This window comes from Seriola aureovittata, chromosome 16, assembly GCF_021018895.1.
Source record: "Seriola aureovittata isolate HTS-2021-v1 ecotype China chromosome 16, ASM2101889v1, whole genome shotgun sequence".
Taxonomy (NCBI): Eukaryota; Metazoa; Chordata; class Actinopteri; order Carangiformes; family Carangidae; genus Seriola; species Seriola aureovittata.
The window spans coordinates 23,867,164-23,882,110 of NC_079379.1; the positions used below are offsets into that span (position 1 = coordinate 23,867,164).

At 40.6% G+C, this 14,947-nt stretch overlaps 1 long non-coding RNA gene across 2 annotated transcripts in view; it reads right to left on the reverse strand.

Moving 5' to 3' along the window:
• The window catches only part of LOC130184327 (uncharacterized), a 43,533-nt gene that overhangs the window by 27,769 nt on the left and 817 nt on the right, over positions 1–14,947 (reverse strand). The gene's annotated exons all lie outside the window — the stretch shown is intronic.

Consider the following 14,947-nt stretch of genomic DNA (forward strand, 5'->3'; position numbering starts at 1 on the left):
CATATATGCAATAAAATATTCTCAAACATCTATGATATCAAGTTTTGGAGCAAGAAAGATAAACGATTTATCCCTAAAAGAGTGCACTGAATTTGGAAGAAAAAAAACAGCCATAATAATTAGATTTTTATAAGAAAGTGAATTTATGTGGTTTGGATTTTTATTTATTTATTTATTTTGAAAGTTTATGTCTGTTTTTGGATTCACAGATTAAGGATCTAAAGTTTTCGATCACTCATCTGAACATTTTTTCAGGGCGTTATACTGTATGACTGACAGAAGGTAACCTCATGTGACAAAAGGTCTGATCAGTTTCATTCATGATTGATGGGTTAACCATGACGGCCCAGATGTTCAGTCTTGAATATTTAATCTTGAATTTTGGTGTCTGAACTTCCATCAGCCAGTTTGACTTGACTTTAATTTTAAATCTGAAAACGTTCTGCTGAATTTGAGCCACGCCGGCGACAGCCAGAGCGGAGGCATATTGTTTTCGGGTCCCATTCTCGTGGACGCAATATCTCAGTAGTGCCTTCATGGGACTTCTTCAAATTTGGCACAAATATTCACTGGGACTCAACGATAAACTGATTAGATTTTGGTGCTCAAAGGTCAAGGGTCAAAGGTCAAGGTCGCAGTGACCTCACAAAACATGGTTTTGGCTTTGTGAATGCAATATCTCAGTAACGCCTTGAAGGATTTTCTTCAAATTTGGCACAAATATCCACTTGGACTCAAAGATGAACTGATTAGATTTTTGCGGTGAAAGCTCAAAGGTCACGATGATCTCACATTCTTGTAAACGCAATATTTCAGGAACATCCAGAGGGACTTTCATTACTTCTGGAAAAACTGTGACCTGTTTTTGGCCATAACTCACATATTCATACACTAATTCTGACAAGATTTAACTCAAATGTTAATAAGGATAATATAAGTTGGTAACATTTTAAATTCAAATATATATATATATATATATATATATATATATATATATATGTTATTTCACTATAAGGTATTCTGCTTTTGCTTCTGGCATTTCTTTGACTCCATAGTTGAAGCATCACATTAGCTCAGGCAGAGCGCTGGAGGTTATGCCTGATTTATCAGCCAACTCTTGCAATCAGCAGTAATGTTAAAACAAGTTACTAAGACAGTGTGGTGCTGACAATCTCACGCTTTCTCTTATCATTCATGCTGCTGCTGCTCACGCTGCTTATTCCCACCTTCTACATGCTACTGATATAATAATTTTCTTGTTAATTATACATCCGGTGGCATATTGCGCTTGTGAATTACAGCGTAGCTTTGGGGTATTTGTCTTCTGGAGTCTGTTCTTTGTGCAGGGAAAATACAGTTAGCTTGACTGATTGTTTTGGTTTTTCAGTTCTACAAATCCATCTTAATATCTGGGCTGATATCAGTTTTGTCTGTGTGTTCAGTGGAGACAATGCTACTGGTGTGTCTGGACTCTGGAGTCCCCTGGGTTTGTTCAGAGTTTTGGTGACTGGGGCTAAGCTAGCTGTTGGTGGTCACTAATTTAATTTTCCGTTATTTGTTCATGTACTTGCCTGACACTGACACATTTGATTTGAATATTTATTAGAAAAAGCCAGTAAGTGGAATTATATTCAGCATTTTGATCAAATGTGAATCTTGTAATTTTAATGAGAAATCAACAAGACATGAAGGTTATTATTAACACAATGTATTTTAAAGGTCCCATATTTTTTACTTTTCCAGTGTTTTATTTGAAGTGTTGATCCATAAGAAGATATATTTGTGGTTTTAAGAACCAAAAACCATCTCAGTGTAGTTTACATCTCCTCTCTCAGGCTTCTCTCTGGAGCTCTAGTAACAACAGGTCGGTGAGCCAATCAGAAGAGAGGAGGCTCTGAGCCTCTCTTCTGATTGGCTGACTGTTTTCTGAGTGATCCAATAAAAATATAGCAGATTTAAGTTAAACGCTTAGATAATTTCACAGTATTAATATAGAACCTACACCTGCTTTATAATCAGAAAAGATGTGGACATCTACCTTTATACAATATGGGACCTTTAAATCATTAAGGGATCATAAAATAAAACAAAATCCAATCACTTAAATAAAATTATGGGACAATAAGCAAAGAAGATTAGCAAAGTTTTGCACCAAAATATAAAATTGTCAATATAACATTCACACATCTTACTGCATTTACCCATTAAATTACAATTTAAAGGAGCTATTTGTAAGTTTTGCTATTGCTACATAGCTAGCGTTAGCGTTAACAGCCGTTTACTTTAATGAAGTTGGTCATACAACTTCATGGACTTTATTATTCATTGTCTTTGGCAGGGCTTCATTTCATGGTTACATCATGTCTAAGGCAAAGAAGCTTTATATTAAGTGCGATCACAATTACAGCTTTCCACTCGAGTTATTATCAAGAATACTCTTATTACTATAAATTATACAATGAATTATCCACATGTGTTAAAGTAGTAGCAGTAGTAGCAGTAGTAGCAGTAGGAATTAACAAGATGAAGTTAGCAAGCTAACATCATTTTAGCTTGATTAGTTAAGGTACCAATCTTACTATCTACTCTCTAGGCACTATCTTCAAAAGCAGAGCCTTTTCACCTACAACTGTTGCTCTCCACATGCATCAATTTTGACATTTGGAGTTCCTCTATAACAACTTTACTCCTCCAGTTCTTGCTGAGTGGACAGAAGGTGCATTTTTATCGTGTTACACTGCTCTATATGTTGTCCCCAGATTCACACCGGCACTGCAGCTGTGTGATACTGAATCCCTCTCCCTGCAGCGAACTGTCATATCTGTCCCACCGATAACCCCCGCAGAGGCGGAGGAGAGCGGGAACTCTTCATCATTTACGGCTGGAGCGGTGCGTGTTGCATGTGAACGTGCTGCACGAAAACACACATGTGGGTTAGGAAACGTTGGTACACTATGTTTATAGTGTGTGTGTGTGTGTGTGTGTGCATGTGTGTGAGAGAGAGAGAGGGAGAGAGAGACAAAGCTGCCTAACTAGTAATGAACACACAGCCATCTCACACTGTTGGAATCTTTAACCACAGCCTTAAAATACTGTCCTGACAGTCACCACCGAGGGAAAGAGGAAGTTGTTGGCCGCGGAAACCTGCGATTTTACATGATTCAGCCGCCGGTCATCCACCTCATCAAACCCTGGCCCATACCAGGGCTCTTGATAATGCTGCCTCCTTCCCACATGGCTACCGGCAAGCTGACCTGGGAAGCTGGGCGATGAGTCTGAAGTCTGGCTAAACACATTCCTGCCCAGCCACCAGACTCTCCACCCTTTGGCCTGAGGGCCCAAAGCCCATTCCTGGGATCTTCCGCTGCACTTCTGGTAACTCACTGTGTGCGTGTGCTCAGACTTCAAGGTGCAACATTTTCAAAGTAAGATAACATGAAGATACACTGATCCCCATGGAGAAATGTGGTCACAGCGAATTAGAAATATGATAAAGAAGAAGATTAAAGCATGAAAACATCTAAACAACAGTAAGGAGATACTGTAGAGCACTGCTTGAACCGGACTGGCAACTAATCAACTGATTTGTTTTTTGAGGAATGTTCCTATAAATCAGGAACGAACTTTATTCTTAGCAAGTCACTCAAATTAGTAAACCAGACACAAGCACTCTTCACACATAAAAGCTACATATCGTGTGGTTGTTGGTTAACAGTCCTTCCAACTCAGTATGGATTAAACTAGATTCACCACCTCACGGTTGTATCCCTCCACCAACCCGCCAAGTTGCAGGAAATGTGGTCACAGTCTCTCCTTCCTGAGTTACAGCGTTGAATAATGACCAGAAGTGTTTTTGCAGAACGTTGATGATGTCACAGTGACGTTGACCTTTGACACCTTTGGATATAAAATGTTATCACTTAATTGTACTCTATTAGAGTTAGTGTCATAATTAGCGTATGAATTTGAGAATTATGTATTGATGTGTTTTGTGAGGTCACAGTGTGACAGAAGTGATGAAATTCCCTCTGGGCCTTCCTGACATGTCGCATTCACAAGAACGTGAGCTCACCGTGACCTTGAACTTTGACCTTTGAGCACCAAAATCTAATTACTTCATCCTTCAGTCCAAGTGAATGTTTGTGCTAAATCTGAACACATTTCCCCAAGGTGGTCTTGAGATACAACATTCAAGAGGCCAAAACGGTGGTTTTGTGAGGTCACCACGACCTTGACCTTTGACCTTTGACCATCAAAATCTAATCATTTCAGCCTTGAGTCCTGGTGAATGTTTGTGCCAAAAGAAGTTCCGTTCACACATATGGACAGACAACCCGAGACAAAACTTAAAATGAGCATTTAACTAATTAAAAAACCTTTTTTATTTTTGGCCACTTGAAGAAAGTGGGAACGAGTTGTTGTGAACAAATCATTGTCAAATCATCTTTGATGTTGATATGAGGAAACTGTTGGCAAACAGCTGCTTATTTACACATCCAGCTGTTTCACATCAGGACTAGCCGCTCTGCTTTCAGCTCTGTTTTTGGTCTCTACCGACTCCTGAGGGGAAAAAGCGTCTTTAGTTGTTAAATGAGACTTTACAACGAGAGGCGCCAACTGTGTCTGTCAGCCGTGTGCTGCTGAGCAGGTAGCGCTCAGTGTGTTTTGCAGAGCTCTGTTGCAGATTACAACCGTCAGCTGTGACTGAAAACGCCGCTGGGAGATTCGAGAGAAGCAGAAACGAAACAAAGAGCTGAAACTCCCCGTAAAGCTCCGTGAAGCCGAGAGCAGCTGCAGATTCAGCCGATCATTCTCTGTCGGTTCAAGTCCTCGAACCTGGACCGGGCTTTCACGGATCTGAATGCACGAGTCAGGACGCAGCTCTGCACCCTGACCTGTCTAACACCGTCCTTGTCAATTGCAGTTTTTAACCGTGTGTGCACGTCTGTGTCTTTAAATGTGTTTTGTGCTGTTGATTGTCAAAAGAAAAATTTTCTGTGAAAGATATTAAAGTTTCTCCTGGAATGAAACCCTTCGGCAGCAGGTGTACGGGACAATCGTTGTCATGGTTACAACAATGAACATGCTAGAGGCTGCCTAACGATAAAACCTGACAGACTGCTCGCACTGAGGAGGACGGCAGTGTTGTTTATTACTAATAGTTTATTAGTTTATTTATTACTACTGGTTACTACCCACTTTACCATAATAAAGACGCGAACTGTACCGACCTTTATCGTCATGGTTACTATGATTACGGTCCTGGCTTGGTAAGATTTAGGCACAAAAACTACTTGGTTAGGCTTAGGGAAAAACTGAAATTAAAGTACGATCTTTGTTGTCATGGTTACAACAACGCGGTTAACTTTGATAGAAACAACATAAACTGCTTCATTCGCATGGGAATCGAACACCGACGCGCTGACGTCCCTTTTTCTCCTGTCATAATTACCACGACCACTAGATGTCGCCTAGCAACTAAACGTAACTATGGGTCGTAATAACCTGCGACATTCTCTGATAAAATTAAAATATATATATTCTGGTATTAAATGTATTTAATTATTACGGTGTAATTTCAATTTCATGAAAATTTTGTTATTGAAGTCGATAAGGAAAAGATAAATATGTGTTCAGCTCAGGCCTTGTGACCCCATCCAGCTCTGCTTATTGATGATTTCTCTGACCCAGCGCTCAGGATTATGGATGATCTCCGCTCTTGGGGAATATTTCTTTCAGTGTGAAGCTAACTTTTTTGCTTGTCCTCCTGAAAACAGGTGCCATCAGCTACGAATGATAGAAACTTCAGAGGGAAGAGAGGCTGAGGGGAGATAAAGAGAGTGAAGAGGCCTTTGAGTAACAGCTCATCTTTTATTTGGCAACACTTCAAATGTAGCCCGTTTACCACGTCTAGACGAGACAGCTTTCAAAGCCAGGGTAGGGTACTGCTTTTTTTTTTTTTTTTTTTACCCGAGTATATAAAAGCTATTTACTGTAACAGCAGAAGACAGACATCTCTTTTAGTTTTCCTACCACAGAAGCTCTACTTCTCCTCTACGTTGCAGATGAGTTTGTCAGATGCCTCCGTCCACCTCTCTTTCTCTCAGTCTAACCCTCCTCCTCTCTCTTCTGGCAGTCTCTTTGAAGCCGAGAAAGAAGCGAGACAATCCGATCCTGTTTGATGGATAATTTGAAAAACTCGCCGTACGAGATCAGGGCTGAGACGATGTTCGTTTTCTGGTGGCTGGACCTCAGAAAACAGGTCGTACAAAGGGACTTGTTCTTTTTTTTTTTTCTTTCTTTCTGCGGCCCTTTAAATTTGACAGTCGGCGCGTTGAGACCGCTTATGTACTCTTAACTACAGCCACAGGCCTTTCATGTGGCTCCTCATGCTGTTTTGCTGTTGAGAAACCTCATAATAAAAGACGTGGAGCGGAGAGAGGACTTTCTACTTCAAGTAATTGTGGTTTAATATCAGGTGTTTCGAAAAGGACACGGAGACAATCCCAGCATCCCTCCGTCTTCCTGCTTGATTTCTTCAATAAACACTCTTAAATAATTAATGACAGCATGTCATTATTTGTGACTAATATGAAGGAGGTTTGTAGATTATATGACCTTGAATTCACTAATAATTCACCTAGAACTGATTCAGCAAATGCGTGGAACAACATTTAATTTAAAGATCCAATATTTTACACTTTTCTGATGTTTTTTTGTGAAGTTTGTAAATATAAGAAAATATATTTGTGGTTTTAAGAACGTAAAAACCATCTCAGTGTAGTTTTACATCTCCTCTCTCAGAGAAACCAAATCCTGTAAAGGTTTGGATGGTGGGTCCAGGTGGGCGGGGCTTGGTGACTGCTTTGTTGTGACATCACAAAGTTCCAGAAGTCCTGACGGCTGGTTTTAAGGCTCAGTTTCTGAATACAGGCTGTGTGCATTTCTCTGTGGACTGAGGCTTTGATACTTTCACAGTATTAATATAGAAGCTAGAGCTGATCTATAATCACACTACACATGGACATCTCATTTTATACTATATGGAACCTTTTTAATTATTTTAATGCTGGCTCTCAGTAGAGAGATGTCTCCCATGATGGTGAAAATGCTGTTAGTCGGTTGTGTTTCAAAATGTTTTGGCAAGAAAAGTTTTAAATTTAAAGAGTTTGAATATGGAAATGTAGATATTTAATTACACAAAAAAATAAAAAATACAGTAGACACAATAAGTATATAATACATGTTACACATATTGTGCAACATCTGTGTAAATATGATCACTAGAAGTTGAATCTGCAAGTTGAGAGTCATCCTGAAGTAGCTATGTATTATACATGCTATATATACATATATAATAAAAGGAAGATAACCGACAGTATGTTTCATAACTGTAACAGATGATGCGGGGGCTAAGAACAGCCCGGCACAAACTTGGAGGGTATTATTCAGCTTTTACTGTACCACGGCCACCAGCCAACAAAATGCCATATGTAATCAAACTGAAAATATCAGTCGTTGATTTGCACATAGAACTAATTGTGATCTTACGTTCCTGTTATAAGCAAGATTAAACGTAGATCCTGAACCTGTCCTGAAAGACAGAGACGTCTGATCGCTGTCAATCCCAAGAACAGAGAGAATAGAGATTAATTCTGCTACGTGATATTATGATAACTGTTTGTCCAGCAAAGATAATGTTACATAGTGCTCACTCTCACAAACACTCTCTCTCTCTCTCTCTCTCTCTGTTTCAGACTCACTGTCTCTCCCTCACTGCCTCGCTCTTCACTGTGACTTCTCCACATTTCCTCCACGGCCTTCCTTCCTTCCCCCTGCAGCTGTCCCTCCGGCCCAGGCTTCCAGCTTCACCGTGGCTAATCACCATCAGTGAATCATGCACACATGACACACGTTCAAAATTACATTAGCTGGGTTCTAGCCGAGAATCTACATCCTTGTCCGTTGCCGTTGGTTACAGCAAATAACTGTAGCTCCAAGCTATTCATCTCAGGCACAGCTACGGCAAACCAACACCGACAGTATGTCATAGGTCCGGTTAACCTGTCAGGTCAAAAGTTATTTTAGAAATCTCAGTGGCTATAGTATGAATCATAAATACAATATACAAATATATTAAAATGTTCACAAAAAATATATATATTCCTGAATCAGGTCAAACTTTTCTAAAGACCAGTGTGCAGAAATTAAATACATAAAATTAATATTAATATTAAATTCATATCTTTTTTCCATTCATTTATTTCTAAATATATATATTTATAATCATTAAGCTTGATTTTTGTGCTGCTTTAACAACAAAGACAAAAACTAATTTTCTTATCTTAATCTTTAAAAATTTTCTGTTTCTTTCCATTGATTAATGTGAATTCACATCTGGTTGTTCTAACCAGTTGTTGCCCTGTTACGCACATTGTATCTACTGTATTTTCTTTGATGTAATATAAAATAAATGTAAAATACTAAATAAATGGAAGTACTCGCAGCCTTCCTTTCTAGCTCTATAAATCCGAACATTTTCTTTCCTTACCATTAAAATATTTTCTTTTAACCTCAGAATAAATTCTATAAGACAACCCACTAAACAACATTTTCACCATCATGGGACACTGCGTCTCTCTTTCTCCACTGAGAACCAGCATTAAATATTAAAATTGCTCCATGCATGTATTTGTAGAATTTGATCAAATGCCCCAGAGGAATCAGTTCTGGATAAATTATTAGTGAATTCTACAGTCAAACACTCCAGAAGACTCATATCCATCGTGTCAATGCCAAATAATGACTTTCTATTATTAATTATTGAAGAGAATGTGTTGAAATTGTATTTGAGTTGCAGTAATTGAGCATCAAAACATGGATGTTTGAACCGTCTTCAGGTGAATTTAAATATTCTTTTTTTGTTGTTGTTTTTAGGGCTTGACCAGTTGAAGCTAAAAATACAGTGGACATCAATCAGGACGACACTGAGGTCGACATACGTTCTGTTCCAGTAATGGATCTGAAGTTGCCTGTTTGCATTCATCTTGTAATTTACTGCCCTCTTGTGGCCGCAGTAGGATATGGTCTGTGGAAGCTAGCTTGACTAAAGTGTATTCAGCTGCAGCCGCGGCGCGAGCGAGAAGGATGAACGTGGAAGGACGAAAGTTGAACCTCCAAATATGGCTCGGGTTGTGGTTGTGGTAATGGTTATGGTTAGGCATGATTTTTGGATTTTTTTCATTTGAGCCTGTTGATAGCACCCTACTGAGCTTTTATTTTGGTACTTCCTCTGACCTTTACACATTTAGATTTAACATTTAAGATTTAGATTAAATGTTTACATCTAAACTTACCGTTTAGATTTAACGTGTAACATTTTAGATTTATTCAATCTTAATTTGAATTAATATCCAGATTTAACATTAACATTACATTATCTTCACAAATATTGCTGTAAATCTTGTAAGAAAACAGGTTAATAATTACATATCACTTTTTAAAACCATTATTTGGAGCCTAATGTGTTGAAATGTTGCTGCTGATTTCATTATGCTCCACTTTACAATCTTCAAACTTCAGGTTTCCATATCGGACTTGTGTAAGTTGCATACTGCACCACATCTGGCTTGTAGGCTGGTGTTGATGTTACACTGTGCTGCAACACGTTAAACTGACATTTAAGGTGAGAACAAAGAAACTTTTTGAATTTGAAAACAGTCTTCAAACTCTTACTCCTTTATCGACCGGGTGTCCCGCCCGATTGTGAACCAGGTATGACGATCACCTGTTCTTACAGCATGAGATTTAAGCGTTTAAGGCTAAACAGTGAGTAGCTGCTGTGTTTCCGAGCCTCAGGGTGTCTTTCTCCGCCTCGCCGGTGGGAACCTGGGCTTCTCTGATGATGGGGTGCGACTGTGGCTTCTGGGGAGTGTCTGGAATGGGTGCCATCTCCCTGCGGTGCTCCACAGAGGCCTGATGACGGGAAGAGAGGGGACGTTTCACCGTTTCAAAACCCTCCACTGGTCGACATTGGGAGGACGAGGAGAAGGAGGAGGAGGAGGATGATGGGAGGTGGGTGAAAAACAGAGGGTGCATGGGAATGGCTTACTCTCTCCTCCACCGCCCAGCAGATCTGGCATATCACCAGCGTTATGGCGGTAATTGATTCTCTCTGTGCCATTAGTCTCTGAGACAAAGATGCGCCAACGAGAGGGGGTGCTGTCACTTAGAGGCTGGCATGGCGCCCAACCACACACTCAGCACGCAAATAGATACATGCAAAGATATACTCGTTTTTGCAGGAGCGCGCGCACACACATTTAGTTTTTCACACAGATGCAAAGTAGCATCACTATAATGTCAGCTGTCAAGGTCTGTTGAAGAAAGAGCATTGCTCATTTGCAAATAAGCAAAATATCAGCGGCACATAGAACAAACACGGTTAATGCAGAACTGTACACAGAAAAATCAAAGGGAATACAAATGACTGGTGATCAGATCTGACATCCGCCTCTTATACATGACATTATTCTGTTTGTGTTATGTTTGTGAGGTTACTGTGGTCGCGGCAGAACAGCATTCCTCCATGAGACACACACACACACACGAATATAAAAAGAGAAGTCCCTAGACAAAGAGCAGGGCATGTCTTTATCTCATTAAAGTTAACAAGAGGCTGCTGTCTTCTGCCTGCAGACCAGCTGTAATGTGATACACAAGCTGCACTGTGGACATCGGGCCTCAGCGCCGTGACGCTCATCGCCCGAACCCCGGCTCTGCCAACACCTTAACGCCCATCGCCGTCATAGCGATGATCACCGGTGCGACGGTCCTTACAGAAATATTTCCCACCGTTTCAGCGTCACCGTATCGCCTTTACTGTTGACATAATCACGAGTGCCAAACACTGTATGCCATCACCATGGTAATTGCCTTTTGTCACCCTCTTCCATGCTGTTTCTCATCACCATGGCCACGGCAACGGTACCTGCTTCACACACACACACACACACACACCAACACACACACGAAGAGGTGTAACAAAAGCAGGTAGTACACACACACCAACACACACACACACACACACACACAAAAAGCAGTGCATGCACCGAATGCCAATTAAACAAATGAAGGATAAGCTAGCGGAGACAACAGCCCCTCAAAGTCAGTTACAAGCTAATTAAAGAACATATAGCATACAATCTCAGATCACTCAGATCAGTTTGCCCTCGGGCGCCGCGAGCTGCTTGATAAGCCTTCTTCCACATCTCTAAGGTGAGCCCTGCATGTAGGGATGGATGCAAAAGCAAAAGCAGAGGTATAAACTGGTGGCACCACTCCATCACACCAGTAGAGTTAAACCAGCCATGTCTGACTTTATTCCTCTCGCCTCTCAAGGCCTGCTGCTACTTGGATGCTCATTTGGAGTCTGTAATTAATTGGAGCCTCTATTTTTTTTTCATCTATTTTTGTTTGGCTGTTGACCGACGTGTGGTCCTCTCACGCACTCGTCTTCAGGTCGACGTGGCTCCCTAATTAAGACTCCAGAGGACGGCTAATTGCTGTTGCGTGCCTCTCGGCGGAGCAAGGGAGCCTTCTCCCGGCGCTGCCCGGAAAGAGCGCCCAAGCGCTGAATTAAAGGGGCTTATGTAAGCTTGCGGTGAAACTATTAAACACCAACCAACTTTTCCTTGTGAGGAACTGCCACTTGATTTAATGGGCCTCATTAAAAGTGCACATCACAGAGATCCAAACCACTCTCTCCAGCTTCACACGACAATGGGATAATGGTTCCTCCTCCATGCTGTCAAAGCCTAATCCTAAATATTGAACAGTGCTATTGCTCCCGCAATACAATCCAAAATGGGCTGCAGCGTTTTTAAAAGGAAGGATTCACATCATTTGTCTTTTTTGACAAGGGCAGAGAGGAGCAACCGAAGGAATAGATGGCACCGAGCCGCTCGCTGTTGTTTATTGGGAGAGGTAAATGGAGAAATATGGAGCTGAAAGAAAAAAAAAGATCCTGTATCGAGCTGAAATATTGTCTTTCCTGCACTCCTTAAAATTTTAAATAAGCTTCTCCTGATGGGGTGAGATCAAGTAAATGAGATTTCCAAAAGTCTGAGACCATTTCCTGTTTGTGTATTTCTTATTAAAATCCTTCTCTTTTCCTGCGCTCAGAGATGTGTGCGTTCATTTATTTAATCAAATGTGATTTAGAGCAAACGCCCCTTCATGTTCTGGTCAAGTCAAGTCATGGAGGGAGCACATCTGATTTCAAACGGAAACTGGTTCTACGTCATGACATCACAACGCCGTTAGCTTGTAGGTCGTAGTAGCTAGCTCTTCACAGCACACTAGCAGATCAACAATTGTAGAACCGTTTCAAGCTAATATTTACAGTAATGTTAGCTGGCATTAGCCACTTTAAGATAAGTGATCGCAAAATGAAACCTCTGGCCCGATATAGGCCCCGGTCCTCGGCCCGAGTCTGGCCCATATGCTTCCACATCTGGCCAGATCCTGGCTGTTATCCTCCAGTATTTGCTGACAGCCGGAAGATTTCCTGTGTGTGCGCCAGAATAGGTCCAGATGTGGAGGTAGCATCTGACAGTAATGCTTGTATATGGACCAGATGTGGGCCGTGGAACCGGGCGTATACTGGGGCCAGAGGAAAACAAATGTTTGGCACAAATACGGGTCAGATATGCGTGTGTACATGTTCTCACCTGAAGAGACAAATATCAACTTGATATGAATTAGTAAGTCGGTCTTTTAAAATTCCCTCAATTTTAACCTGGAACCTAAAATTGACCTTAAAGGTGCCGTATGTAACTTTTCTTAGATGGTAAGATGGTTTTTTGCTGGAAGCGAAGCAGGTGGAGGTGATGGTCACTCGCCAAGAGCTTCAGCCATCGCTTCGTTTACAATACAAGAGGTAATGAACCCTCTTAGCAGTGCTACTTCCTCAGGGCAGACTGGACACTGTGGCTCCAGCCAGGGTTAGCTAGCTAGCATGCTAGCTTTGGTAAAAGAATAGAAGTGATAGAAATAGAAGCAAAACAACCACTGGAGATAAAGGCATGAAGTTCTTTGAAATATTTCTTCTAGACTGGTAAGTAAACAGCTGCTTATGCTAACGTTAGCTATGTAGCGATAGCCAGCACTTATATATAGCTCCTTTAATCCAAAAGAATACAAGCTCCAACAGGTTCTTCCATGCAATGTGTAAAAACAGAGCAGATTCTGTAGAAGAGACCAAATGAGGAACAATTACTTAAGAGACACAATTAAGGCACGAGCACAGTGAAGACCACGACCACAACGGGCGCTTCAGCAGATACCCTTGAAACATTCCTTCACTTCAAACGCACAACTTGTGCGTCTCATAGAAGAAAAAAAAAATTTCTAAGAGAAGAAAGAGATGGTGGGAAAAAAAAACAAAAAAAAAAAAACAAAAACAAATCAGGAAGAAGCTGGAAATGAGTCCAACTCATGCATAACTTCAAACACTCTATCTTCAAAGTTGCATAACATTAAAAACCAAGCCCACTCCGGGTTCTCAACATCAAAAACCAGCCAGCATCGAGGGGACACCGCCGAGCCTGCTGAGCCATGCCCTCACTCTGAGGCGCAACATGCACCCACCCTCCTCTTCATCTCCATCCTTTGTCGTCCCTTGCTCTCGTCCTTGGGGTATTTGTTACCGCAGAGCCATACAGCACTGCGAGTAAGAGAAGGGCCAGGTGGTAACACGCATAATGACTTCCCACCCCAAGAGCCAGCAGACAGAAACCCTCTGAATCCTTCCCACCAAAAAGCCTTTTATATCATATGTATGTATTTCTGTTTGTGTGTGAGGGCCCATGACGACAGCGGTTTGACGCACCGCCACAACCCTGAACTCATCCTCTTACTGTCCTCATTTGAATTGATTTTAAACTGTATGTCATTTAATATTAATGATTATCGATTATTAAAGAGATTTTTTTTTTTTCATGTTACTGAATGTTTAGGTTTGGTTTGGTGAGCCGTGTAGTCGTACTACGAACACTTAGGCAGAAGTCAGTTACACAGAGATATCCATCTGATGTTGTGGCTAACGCTATTAGCCATTAGCCACCGTTAGCTGCAAAACCACTTAATATATTTGAACTCATACAAATTCAGCTTTTACTTTGCACCAGGAAGACTGTGTTTTTCCTTCTATCAAAACTTACAAACTCCTGCTTTAACTATTTCACCCGTCTATACTCACTACATTACTTCTTTTTAACATTTACCCGATTCTTTAAAAGAACTGCTGTGAATTCTCAAACAGCAGCGAGCGGCAGGAAGAGAGACAGACCCTTATTTTGACATGCTCATATTACATGCTTTTATTTTTAATATCAGCCGTTCTGGGGTTGATGAAAAGTTTGAAACCTCCTCCATATTTACTTGTTGTCTTAATAAATTCAGAATAATGTAAATTTTCTGGAATAAATCACAGTGTGAGAACATCGGTCAGTGCACTGGAAATATACATTAAGCCGAATTTACCATGTGAGCTGTTGTTGGAGGTTAAAGGTAATTTCTTTTTTTTTTCTTATTTAATGTTATTTATTTATCTATCTATTTTGTTTGCTATTATTCGAGACTCTGCCACTTTGTGAACACTTGCTTTTGGCTGAGGATTCATGATATTTCAACTATTTACAATTACTTTAAGCTGATGTAACCCACTCCTGATAATTACACAGCTACAAGGTTCGTGAGGAGCTCAGAAACATAAACTAAAGTAATGAAGCACAAGGTAAGTCGCAATTTGAAACCTTTAGTGAAATGAACTTGCAGGTAATAATTCACAACAATAACAGGTTCATGCCCTTTAAAACTAAGTTCTTTCGTGTATTTAAAGTCATTAAATTCTGTAATCTGTGATCACTTTCAGTCTTTTTAATGT